The 13,153-nt window shown below is 50.5% G+C and overlaps 1 pseudogene; it reads left to right on the top strand.

Moving 5' to 3' along the window:
- Nucleotides 1-6: 6 nt before the first annotated feature.
- The window catches only part of LOC106722837, a 39,764-nt pseudogene continuing 26,617 nt past the window's right edge, over nt 7-13,153 (top strand).

Here is a 13,153-nt window from a genome sequence, read left to right as displayed (position 1 = left end):
GCCAGCGGGAAACAATGCCCGGGGCAGGGGGCGAGGGGCTGGCTGCGCTGGGCCCTTCCCCGCCGCCCCGGCTGCGGCCGAAGCGAGGAGCAGAGGGAGCGAAACCTGCCCCTGCCCCCGGCCGGGCCACAGGATCCCCGGGCCGGGCCGGGCCGGGCGGGCTCTTGTCCAGCGCGGGCCCCCGCGGGCAAGGTCAAAACCGTCCCCGCAGGCTGGAGGCGCTGGCCCACGAAGCGAGCCGACGCTCCCCGGCATCAAAGGCTTGGCTTGGCCCAAAAGCTCGCGAAGACTTTCTTTCCAACTATACGAGTTGGTCTAATGAAAGGTATTGGGTTCACCCGCCAAGCCTTGTCTGCCGGCATCAGGGACAGATCCCGGTGTGCAAAGGTCAAGCACATCCCCCATGGCGCCTCTCGCCCCGGCGGCTCCCTGCCTCCCGGGGTGCGGACGTAGGGGCATTTACCATGGGGTGCAAGGGGCAGGGCTTCCCCACACGCCGGCTGCTCTAGGGGACCTGCCCATGAGCACACTCGTGCCCCGCAGTAAGTTGAATCTAAAATACAATGACTTACCTGCCCTTTGAGAGCCACGCTCTGCTTTTGCTTTTCGCTCCTGCACAGGAAAGCCCCAATCCCTTTTTAAGCTGCGTGCAAATCCGTGCCCAGGGCGGTTCCCAGACCTCGGAGCGTGCCGTCAGCTGAGAGACGGATCTCCCCGCTTGTGGGCAGGGGGTTCACGCCTCCTGCAGCTGCCCGAACCCGGTGTTATGCTGTGCCAGAGCAGAAGTGTGCAGGGGTAGGTATGGAGTGGCCCAGGGCAGGGTCTGTATCGGACCTCTTTGCCCTGCAGGCACTGCTGGCTAGGCCCCTATCCCATGCTCGCTCTGCTGATGCCCAGGTGCCACCCTGCCAGCAGGTGCCTGTCTCTTCACTTGGCCTTATCAGGCTCCCTTTCACTGGCCCCCATCGCATCCCAGCATCTAGGTCTGTTTTGTGCCATGGCGCGGGGCAGGTGTGGAACAGATAAGGAGAATAGGCAGGAAGCCAAGAAAGCGAAGGGGGGTCCTGGCAGTGCTTTGCCAGGAGTATGCAGCCCAGACTGGAGGCTCAGTGGTTGGGCAGCCACCTTGTGGGCACTGCAACTGGTAGAGGAAACTGCGCAGCCGCGCCTGTGTTTGCTGGTTGGGTTTGGTGCTTGGGAGAGGGGGGCTTGTGACTGAACTGGGGTTTGTGGCAGGGTAGCAGGTGCTGAGTGAGAGGCTCTTGCTGTTTCAGGAGCTGGCGGCCTTCAAGACAGTGGCTGTAAATATCACCAAGGCACTTACTGCCCGAGAGGCTCTTACCAGGGACACCATGCAGGAGAACTACGAGAACGTGATCTCACTAGGTAAGGACTCTGCTCCGTTGTGCTTTTCAGAAGACCTCTGAAGCCACCAAATCAGCTTCTGCTCGGAGATCTGTCCTTTAGGCTTTGGGGGAGGGGGATAAAAATCATACAGCATTGCTAACTCTCATGATTTTTGGCATTGTTCTTAAAGTCCGTGCTTTGGGAATGTGAAAAACTTAGCTCCGTCTTATATATACAGGCAACCCCCATTTAGCGCTCTTAATTGGTTACCAAAAAAACCCGAGCATTAAGTGGAATAGCATTAAGTGAAACCAATTTTTCCATAAGAATTAATGTAAATAAATATAATTCGTTACCAGGATGCCCAGCAGCAGTGACGTGAGCGTCTGGTAGCTCAGGGCCAGCTCAGCTAGCACATGCCATTGCCGCCTGCCTGGGCCCGGGCTGCGGACATGGTGCTGTTGGTCCCCTCCATGCTGGGCAGCGGGCAGGGTGGACTGTCATGGCCACAGTTGTGGTCACTCCAGGTGGCAGAAGCAGGGCACAGCATCCAGGGCTCCCCCACCACGAGTCATAGCCCCACCGCGCCTGGCCCAGGCACTGTGCAGGCAGCTAAATAGCACAGGCAGGGTAACTCGCACAACAAGGCTGTGCACTGCCAATGCACCGTGGCACTAGTGTATGCTTCCTGCTCGATGCCCGTGAGCATTATAACGAAACTTGCTGAGCACTAAGTCGAATCGGGTATCAATCCAAAATGACTGTTATAGTGAAATAGCACTCAGCAAAACAGCGTTATCGGGGATTGCCTGTACATAAAAACACACAGACGTGTGGATATATATCTATATAAAAGAAAGAGCTAAGTTTTTCACATTTCCAAAGTGCAGACTTTAAGAACAACACCAAAAGTCACGAGAGTTGGCAACATTGCTCATAGTCCCTGATCCTGTATGAGTTTGTTCGCTCCACAAGCCTTTGCCTCAGGTAGAGGGTCAGAACTACAGCTGTGATTCTGTTCTGTGCCTACCCAGGACCTTAAAAAAGCTGCATGTACAGGTTCATCCCTACATGCAACTGTGCAGATACTATCTATTTGCTGTCTTCCCAGATCCAGCTTTCTCTTCAGAGAGGACATGGACTAGTGGATACAGGCACTGGACTGGAATGCAGGACTCCTGGGTCCTTTTCTAGGCTCCAGCACTGCCCTGCTGTGTTACTTTGGACAAGCCCTTCCCCTCCCATCCTTTGTCTCTCTTGTCTGCTTACTTTGCGAGCACCACAAAAGAGGGGCTTGCTGTGTGCACATGCGTGTGTGTATTTGTTCCTACACAGGGTCTGCAGAAGTGGGGCCCTGATGTGGCCTGGGGATCCAAGGAGTACAATGAGACATGTAGTAATAATAAGGCACAGGATTATATACAGATGAGCGTCTTGTTGTTCATTCTCTGCCTTAATTGATCTGTACTCTCTGTGTCTAGTATAGGGCACAGAAATTGCAGCTCCTGTAACAGGCCCATGTCATCCCAAGGGATAAACTTGACTGTGAGCCAAATACTCAAGTAGTGTAAATCAGTGGAAAAACCACTGAAGCCACTGGAGCTGTGGCTGATATACATCTGCTGGGGGCTTGGCTCCATTGACTACAGTAGAGATATCTAGTTGAACCTACTAAGGATTTGGCCCTTTTGACTCTAGTGTAATGGAGCTGATTGTGGCTCTGGTGTTCAGGCCTCCCTGACTCCCATGATGTGATACCGATTTACACTGGCTGGAGATCTAATTCCACCTGGCCCACATGGCATCAGGACAGTGGAGAACTGAGTGTTTCCCAACCTGGAGGCCTGAAGCAAGGGCTTCCAGACCCATAAGTAGGCTGTGCCTGCATGGCTGATTCCAGCATAACAATGCCAAGATTAGGGTTAAACCAGCTGGCTCAAATCCTGGCAGTGTGGAGCACAAGAAAACAAGGTGGGATTGAGTGGTGACTCGGAGGGAGGCCACATATGGAAGACAAATGCAGACCTTGGCTGTTGGCTGTGCCCACCGAGAGGTGACAGAGCTTCTCAGAGTCCAGCTCTTTGAGCTGTCTCCCATGGCTAAGTCCTGACACAAATCCTTTCAAGTAAAGGCGGGGGGTGGGGGTGTCTGTGTGGCATAACATGAGCACGATAGGAGGAGAAGGTTAGGGAACAATGACAGATAAAGGAACAGAAGAGAGGCCCGAGTACACCTAGTTACAAGCAAAGAGCGACTTGAGTGTTCAGATAGTGGTGGGTGAGAACTTTTGGTCTTGTGGGCCTTACTTTCCTTTCATCCTCACCCTCACCCTAGTGTTCACCAGGAATAACCATAACTGGAGTCAGTGGGTCTGATTTGTTTAGTCTTACCCTAGTGTGAAACAGGAGCAGCTCCTAGGAGTTGCTGGCACTAAGTCCCCTATCACTCAGGCTGGTATAAACCAGAAGTAGCTGACTCCCCTCCCACTTACCATGCTGTAAATAAGGAGTGTCCCTATTCTCCCTGATGTAAATCTGGAGTAACCCTTTGAAGCCAATGGGGCCGAACCCTTTTGCTGGCATAAATTATCATTGCTCCCTTCTCAGTCACCCCAGCAGAAGATCTGGTTTCCTGGAGTTATATCTGTGTAGAGCCCAGCTGAGATGAGCAGACATGAGCTCTCAGATCTGACTCCAAGGGCTGCAGAAGACTTCTCCCAAGCAGCAGACTGAAATGTAGGTCAAGTACCACCTATTATGGCCAGATTGATCCAGAGGCGGCCTTTTCAGAAGAGCTGGAGAACAAAATGGATGCGGCTCCTGCTTAGCACTCTAACCAGACTCCAGGCACAGCTGCTTTTCATTAAACCTTCCTTCTCGGCAGTGCTGGAGAAAGAGGGGGGCTTCCTGCAATACTGTGGCACTTGGTGACCTTATCCCAGGGAGCAAAAACCTTTCCCCAAGCTGTGGTTTTTAAATCTGCCAGGTTTAGCTGCTGTAATTTTATTGGGGGGGAGAGCGTTCTTCTCAATACCTCCCCAGGGCGTTTTAGACCAGTGTTACTGTTAGCTGTACTGCTGAGGCTCAAAGTTGAAGCCCTGTTGCGTACTGTGAGGCACAGGAACATAGTTAGAAGCAGCCCCTGCCCATACTCTCCCTCTCCTCCCCACCCCCTTGCTCTGAGAAGCTAAATGGACAAGGATGGATTTTGCCATGAAGAGACTGAGGCAAAAAGAGATGAAGTGATTGACGGAGAGGATCAGTAACAGCTCACAGTTGACTGCTGAACTCGAGCAGCAGGCAAATATATCACCCATGGGAGCAGGCTGCCTCTTCTTGCCTGCCATGCAAGACCATTCATTATTTCTTATCTGCTGTTTGCCCCATAAGGCCAGGAAGGAATATTTTTCCCTTTCTATCGCTACAGGTATCCGGGGGGTGGGGGGTGTTTCTCCCACCTGCCTCGGAAAGGGGATTTTGGACTGGGGTGTGCCAGTGCTCCTGCTCAGACTAAAATCTGGAGGTTCCTGGGTAGAGGGTCTACTCAGACCTCTCTACTAAGGGTCAAACCAATTGCCACATTTGGGTCAGGAAGGAATTTCACCCTATGGTCAGATTGGTATGGACTGTGGGGTGTTTTCCTCTAGTGGGGGCATGGTCCTCTTCCTTTGTTCTCTCAAGTGCATTTTAATAACCTTCGCAGCAGCAAGACAATGACAGTCCTTGTCCCCCCGTTTTACCTGTGGCAGGTTAAGGTGGTTTTAGTGTCTTTGGACACTATGTTTTGCATGGCAGGGTTGACTGTGTAGTTTTAGAAATAGGTTAGCCAAAGATTTGTATTGGATGGTTTGGACAGAGATGATCTTTCCTTGAGCAGTGGCTTGGCCTTGTTGACGTCCCTTCTAGCCCTTCTTTTCTATGATACTATGATTCTAAAGCCTGAAAAAAAACCCATCAGGGTGTGAGGCTGAAAGGTTTTGTCCAGTACTTCTCAGCCTTTTTTTGGACTCAAGGCACCCTGCAGGAGATGCCAGCCCTTAGTTTTTGCTGGTGCTTTGACTACAGAAAAATAGTAAAGCAGTGCTTCTGTTGGAAACAACACAGAAAGACTACAGCAGGTCAAATGTATTTAACACTATATTTCTATTTGAATCTCTGTGAATGTGTGAGTCATGTTTGCACACACAACACTGCTAACCTTGGAAGGATCTCAAGGCACCCTGATTGAAAATCATTGGTTTCACCTCTATCAGTGAATCTCAGCCAGGGTGCCATAGCACCCTGGGGGATCCTTTTAAGGATGCCATAGGGTACCGCTCAATATTAGCACCGTTAGATGTGCATACACCCACACACAATTCCCAAGATGAACCCAGAGATTTCAAATAGGAATCCATAGTGTCAAAAACATTCTGACCCATTGTCATCTTTCTGAGTTCTTTGAAACAGAAGAGCTACTCTATTATTTTTCCATAGTCAAGAACAGAGTAAAAGCTGAGAGTTGGCATTTTACAAAGGGTGGCTTGAGTCTAAAAAAGGTTGAGAACCACTGGCCTGAATGTAATAGGATGGTATTTTATTAAATAGCACAAGAGATATTTAAAGGGATACTACCCAATTTCAATATATTATAGAACAGGGGTGGGCAAAATGCAGCCTGCCAGGCCATTCTATCTGGCCCGCGGGCCCCTAAAAAATTTTGAAAATTAATATTTATCTGCTCTTGGCTGCCTGTCACGTGGCCCTCGATGGCTTGCCTAAACTCAGTAAGCAGCCTTCCGCCCAAAATAATTGCCCACCCCTGTTATAGAAGGAGAGACAAGGAGCAGCAGTCATAGGGGAAAAAGCCAACCTCATGCATTTATACCTTCTAGCAAACTGGTGATCATATCAGGTCATTGTGTCAGGGATCTGTCTGCAAGGATTACTGCTTTATGTAGCAGCCACACCCAAGCCTGAGGCCACTCATGCAGCCAGCAGCCAGTCCCATCCAGAATATCAGAGCGAGCTGGAGTGCCTAAACACATATGAGGCCAACAGAAAATAAGAGGCATCTATGCACATGGTCTGGAGTCAGGGGAGGCACTTTAATTAGAGTGACTCTGAGAGCCACTTTAATTAGAGCGCCCAAAGTGTCACGTGTATTCAGCATCCCCTGCTTCAAAATGGCGGTGGGGGTACTTTAAAACTCGTACGATGAGCTTCAGTTAAAGCGCCCTGCCGCTATTTTGAAATGCGGAGACACTGAATGCATGTGAGACAGAGGCTGCTGAAGCACACTAATTAGCATGTTCCAGCAGATTTGCAATAGACTTGCTTAATTGAGTCTGCTCTGACACATGCTAATTAGGACGCATCGGAGCAGAGCTCCGTCACATTTATATGAGCCCAAGGTGACTTAACTAAGCCAACTTAAGTCATGTCAGAACGTACACTAGGTGGCCATCATAGAGGACATTCCGGTTTTCTGCTATTCTGTCCTCTATCCTCTCTTGATACAAAACCCGATGCCTTTATGTCCTCTTATTTTTCTCTTCAAGAGAAAAATAGAGTACACAAAGGCATCCAGTTTCATATCAATAGAGGACAGAGGACAACTGGGTGGTCCTCTATGATGGCCACCCTAACGCACACACGAGTAGCTCCTTGAAGTTGTGGCAGCCATCTTGTAACCTATGCTGATTTAACTAAGGCGGCTCAAGATAATCCATCTTGGAGGTATATTGTGCACATTTAATCCAACTGCACGCCACATACATGTGTACACTCTGACAGTTAAGTCAACTTAAAAAAACAGTTAAGCCGGTTTAACTGTTGGAAAGTTAGTACATGTACGTGCACCCCTGGGGCTTGTGAGGGCAGCAAGCAGACAGACTCCTGACACTCCCTGCCACCCTTAAGAGCATCTCCAGGTGCCCAAGGACGAGGGTTCTCAGGATGTGCAAGGTTGGGGATTTGGGTCACATGCTTCTTTCCCTCCCCGCCATGACTAGTCAGCCAAGCCATGCCCTTCTCACTGTTCAAGTATTTTGTTCTGTGCCTGTGGGACATGAAAATATCTCTTCTTTCTCCAAGGTGCAGTAGGCAGGGCACAGAACATTCCTGTAGCTCACCAGAGAGGACCATAACAGGCCTGAGGGGTTCGGGTGGTGGAGCTGGGGCCAGAACAGGAGCAGGCTTCAGGGGCTCCAGGGCCAGTCAGGGCTGGAGCTGGACCATGCAGTGGGGCTGAATCGAGCCAGTAGACTGGGAGCAGGAGCTGATGCTGAATTGGGTTTTGGAGCCACACAATGTTAGCACTGTTAGGTTTGCATACATCCTTCACAAGATAAACCCAGAGATTTCAAATAGTTGTGATCTTTCTGAGGTCTTTGCAACAGAAAAACTGATCCTTTATTTTTTGTAGGCAAAAAAAGAGTGAAAACTAAGAGCTGGCATTTTCCAAGAGGCGCCTTGAGTCTAAAAAGGTTGAGAACCACTGCTTCAGGGAAACGCCAGTGGCTGAGGAACCCATCAGAAGAAATGGGGACTGCTCTGCAGCGAATACTAACGTTTTTTGAGGCTTGCAAACTGGCATGGGGGGTTAGGGGCACAATGCTACAATGGTCGCAACCAGGAGTCCAGAGCCAAGGGTCACAAATCAGCAGTCCAGAGCTGAGGATTGAGGCAGAGGAGATGGACAGGAACCTGCCACAGCAGGATGATGAAGTCTGATGGAGGTGGGAAAGTCCCTTCCAGTTCTCATCTAATGTTTTGTTTGAATATTTGGAGGTAGAAGGGGAAAAAACCTGCCTATTTAAAACCACTGGTTAGCATTCTGACCTCAAATCCATGTTTAAATACCTTAATCCAGGCATGGGCAGACAAATAGTGATACCGCTGTAAAAGAGGGAGAGGACTTACCTTCTGTGAACATGCTTCACTAATCCTCTGTAATTTTTTTCTTCTGTCTGCTCCTGTCCTGCAGTAAGTGAAGCTAAACTGCTATGATTTTTCCTAAAAGAAGGAAAGACAGGTGCTGAATGGATAGATTCTGTGGATGGCAATTTTGCTATGTTCCCTTGATGCTTTTCTACCCCAATTCTCATATTTTCAGTAGGCCTGGTCTTGTGTCATTAAAGACAGTGGGAGTTTTGTCTTTGACATAAATGACTGCAATGTGGAGCCTTGTAAAAGTTAGCCAGCTAAAGAAAGTTTTATGCTGTGGTGGGATTTTCCCCTCAAGTAACATGAATCCAGCAAACTAATCAACTGCTGGCCCTGGCTTGCTGAGCTGTCTGGTGATCTTCAGGCCTGGAGTCTAGCATGTTGAGTTATCCAGCCAGCTCTCTGTAGCTCCACTTAGCTTGCTTGTCCTTGAGTCAGAAATACCTTGGCAAGGAGGAGATTTTCAATAGCAGAGGGTTCTATAATTCATCTGGCAGAAGGAGGCAGAACAAGATCCAGGGGTTGGAAGCTGAAATGAGATTCGTCCAAGCCAGTTTTTAATGGCAGAAGTGACCATCAGAGCAACCTGTGGATGAAGCCATCATGGTGGAGTCACCATGACTTGGTGTCTAAATCTCAGCACTGGTCATCTCTTTCCTGTCCTTTAATAAGCTCTCATAGCTGGAGACTCAAGAAAGCTATGTGCAGCCCCCTACCCTTCCATGGCTTTTCTGTTTGCCCTTGGGCAAGTCTCTTAGTCTGTGTGTGCCTCAGTTCCCCATGTACAAAAGGGGTTAGTATCCGTGCCCTGTCTCACAGAGAGGATGCGAGGAACATTGCATTAAGGAGAAGGAGGTGCTCAGCTGAAGTGATAATGCTGCCTCTGTGTAAGTGCCTTCATTTTCTGTGTGGAAGGTCTGTCCTGGTTCAACCACAAGTCATAGGGCTCGGTGCAGGAGTCACTGGGTGAGATTCTGTGTCCTGTGTTAAGCAAAAGGTCAGGCAGCTCCTCCTGGCCTCCTGAATCTATGGATCCTTGTCCTTTTAAATGAGTACTTTGACAAATCTGTTCTCACACATCAGGCTCAAATGTGTGTAATTCCTTGTCTCATTCTAAGCAACCTGTGTCATCCAGTTGAGGGGAATGGTGACATCTTGCTATGGCCCTCGATGTGTGGGTTCAAGCTCTGCTCTGGTTTCATGCCAAATGCTGTCCCCAGTTGTAAAAAGGGTATGTGGTTGTTGGGACTTGGAAGTCGAAAAGCAGGGAGATGTGATGCTGACCACATGACTCCACTGTGTGCTGTCTACAGATGGTGTGCCTTCAGGGTGTTTGCCTAGGTGGGCCTTTAATGCTGACGCCAAGTTCTTACTAGCAGTCGGGTTCACTAGAGCTTCTAGGCACTTTCACTGGGTATGTCCTGTATCTAACATCTCTCTGGTCTATTTTTGCTGTAGCGGAGGAGATTGCCATCAGCTGGCCCCGGATAACGGCCTTCGCTGAGTCTCACAGGAGAAGAGGACTTGTCTCTGGTAAGTGGCTGTGGGTTAGGTGTGCCAACACTATGGAAAGTCACCCATGTGTCTTTCACACCAGCGGTGTTCTTGATGACTAGCCTGAGCTGAACTAAATCCATGGCAGCCGTGTCTAACTAACACCAGAAGCCAGGCTCGGTGATCAGTGTGGGGTAACTCCTGGCTTACAATGGGAGGAATGATAGGAGTATGGGTCCAAGTCACTTTAGTGGAGTCACTCTTGATTAACACGGAGATGAGTGGCAGAGAATCTGTCCCAGTGACTCTAGTGAGATTATTTCTGACTTGCAACTGGAGGAGAGAGGGGAATCCACACTAGTGATGCCTGTGGGGCCACTCCTGGTTTACACCCCATACAGCATCCTCTCAGTTTCCCTCTCATGAGAGTAGCATGCTGATGACCTGTGTCCCTTTCAGGTCTGGAGATGGAGTGTGAGCAGAGTCAGCTGGAGCCTACGCAGGTCCAGAACTCGGCCTCAGCCAGCTCCAGTGAAGGAGGGATGAACCCTGACCTCCGCCGGCAGCTGGGTCTCATCCTGCAAACTGCTGGCCGGACCCAGGTGGAGAAGATGCTGCGGGAGCTGGTGAGGGAGCAGAACCAAGAGGGGAAGCGCAAAGCACGCAAGAAAGCAGCGAAGAACTCCAAGGATGGAGGTGAAGTGACTGACGAGAGGGCAGGGGGTGCTAAGGGAGGAGGATGTCTCCCCCTGTGAGGGGAGCAGCAAAGGGAGTGTGCATGTGAAAGGGAGTGTGAGCAGCAGAAAAGAGTTTTTGTTCCCTGGTCCCCAGGGTTTGAGTATGTGTGCATCAGGGGTCCTAACAGGCAGCTTGGCTTGGGCTAATTGACTACTGGGCCAAACCTGCCTGGGGCTTTGACTGACAGTCCTACGACTCCAGCTGGCCACCATTTGGGCTTTTCCATTTAACTCCATCTGTGGCAAGAGACCCCAGGCAAGCCTGTAGTTTTGACTAAGGTCTGCTCTGGTAAGCCTCTCTGTTCCCCTGCGCTCTGCTTTTCAAGGTTCCTGACCCCTTCTGGTTTTGTTCACGGACTCTAGCTTATGGATTTTGTCTTGGATCTGGTAACTTGGCATCTGATTATTGGACCTTGGCCCTGGCCCTGGCTGCATTTTTGATTCTGCTCCAGAGTTTCCCCCTTGGATGTGGTAACATAGATCCCAGATCATGTCTCAGCCTGTGTTTTTGACTATACCCCTGGCTCCTGCCCTCTCTCAATGGCCTAACCATGAGGCAAGATTGCCTATGATTTGGTCCGTTACGGTGTGTAAGGGTCAAACAAATTTGAGGGGGGTGGCCAGGGAGAGCAAGAGAGATTGTCAAGCTCCTTGTTGCCTTAGCTGGGGCATGAGGCACACTACTGTGGCAGGGTAGTCATGCTATTAGGGACCTGGATTTTGCTGTCAGCTATGCTCAGGGTGACTTGTAGCACTTATTACCTGTGAACTGAGAATGACAGTGGTTTCTGCTGGGGTAAGGGCATCAGGCCTTGATCTGTACAAACTGTGAAATGCACAGAAATATTAGCAAGATACAGGGAAAGCAAAGACCCAACCATGTGACAATCTGGGCCCTGGCCCAGCACATCTGTCCAATGCTACAGCATATTGTGCAGAGTATTTCTGTCTCTCTCCAGTGGTTTGTGCTGCGTGTCCAGGAGTCACAGCTAATAACTTTGTAGGAACAAGTGTTGGGGGCTTACTCCTTCCATCTGACACTGACTGTCGGCAGACTAGTTGAGTGATGGTAGTTTCACATTCATACTGACTTCTGCGCAAATAAGTACTCTAAAAACCATGAAGTCTTAAAAACATGCTACTGTGGGGTTACCCCATATCTCAGAAATCCCTTGATTGAACAACCCAAACTTTGTACTACGAAGTGCATCAAACCCTTAGATTGATGTGCCAGTTTCCAGTGTGACCTCAATATATCTGTTTTAGAATGGTTTTTTAAGTCAGTTTTAAATTGCAAAGCTCTGTTGTAAACTGAACCATGTCCTCCTCCTCTGTCATGTCCAAGCAGCGTCTCACTGTCGCTCTAACTCCATGTTTGTTTGCTTCTGATGGAGGATGGGTGGGTTTGACTGTCTACGCAGCTTGGTGTGGGTAAAGGGTTAGCATAACATGAGATTGCAGCAGAAGCTGGATTTGATGTTCTTTAAGGCCAGGAAGTGGGCTAGAAGAATATGGGAAGTGACAGAGGATTGGGAAAAGGGATAGGCACTATCAGAGGGCAGGGAGGGAGAAGTTTTGTGGCAGATGTTTTTAAAGAGGGAGTCAGGCAGGAGTCTTGGCCATAAAAGAGGAGCAGTCCCTTGAAATTGAAGCAAGTAGAGGTAGGGTAGGAGATTCCCGGTAAGCTCCTCAGTTCTGTCTTGTGTCATTCAGGTTAGGGTTGTCCCAGTGGGTGTTGTAACCTCAGAGGAGGATCGTGTCACCTGTGGCTCCTCATGTGCCCTGATTGACCCTAGACTTCCTCCAGCACAGCACCAGGACAGACTTTTCCTCTGGGGAAAGGTTTAAGGGATTCAGCTCCTGATTTTTTTAGTCTCCCCAGCAGCTCTTTGAGTTTGCTCCACTTGGCACAGGGAATAACTCACATCGGGATTCTCTCTCTCTCTATCCCAGCCGGTGATGGGACCATGAGTGAAAATGAAGAGGAGACTCCCCTGCAGGAAAGCTCGGAGAAAGCAGACTCCCCTGGGCCCTTACTGGAAACCGCAGAGGGTCCTGACCAGGGGAAGGCCAGCGGGAGCCAGTGCCAGTCAGAAGGGCAGGAGCCACCACCACAGAAGAGCCTCCCCACAGGGAAGCAGGAGGGCAAAGCCACCCGCCGCACGGGCCTCAAGAAGACAAAGGCAGTGGCGGCACGGGGGCCTGGTACGTGCCTGGAGTGTGGAAAGGACTACACCTGCAGCCGGCTCCAGCAGCGGGTGCAGACACCTGAGAAGCCGCACCAGTGCCCTGAGTGTGGGCGCTGCTTCCGCCAGCGCTCCATCCTAGCCAAGCACCAGAAGATCCACACAGGGGAGAAGCCCTACCGCTGCGGGGACTGCGGGAAGTGCTTCAGCCGCGGGTCCAACCTGACACAGCACCAACGTATCCATACAGGTGAGCGCCCGTTTCAGTGCGCTGATTGTGGTAAGAGCTTCATCCAGAAGTCAGACCTGGAGAGGCACCAGCGCACCCACACTGGTGAGCGCCCCTACCAGTGCGGCCAGTGCGGGAAGTGCTTCAGTGTCAGCTCTCACCTGGACCGGCACCGCCGCACTCATCTGGGCGAGTCGCGACGCCACCACACCCGCAGCAGTGGCAGGAAGCAGG

This window comes from Alligator sinensis, unplaced genomic scaffold (assembly GCF_000455745.1).
Source record: "Alligator sinensis unplaced genomic scaffold, ASM45574v1 scaffold1391_1, whole genome shotgun sequence".
In the NCBI taxonomy this organism is placed as follows: domain Eukaryota; kingdom Metazoa; phylum Chordata; order Crocodylia; family Alligatoridae; genus Alligator; species Alligator sinensis.
Note: the sequence above shows the minus strand (reverse complement) of the source record. Positions and strands in the feature narration are given on the sequence as shown.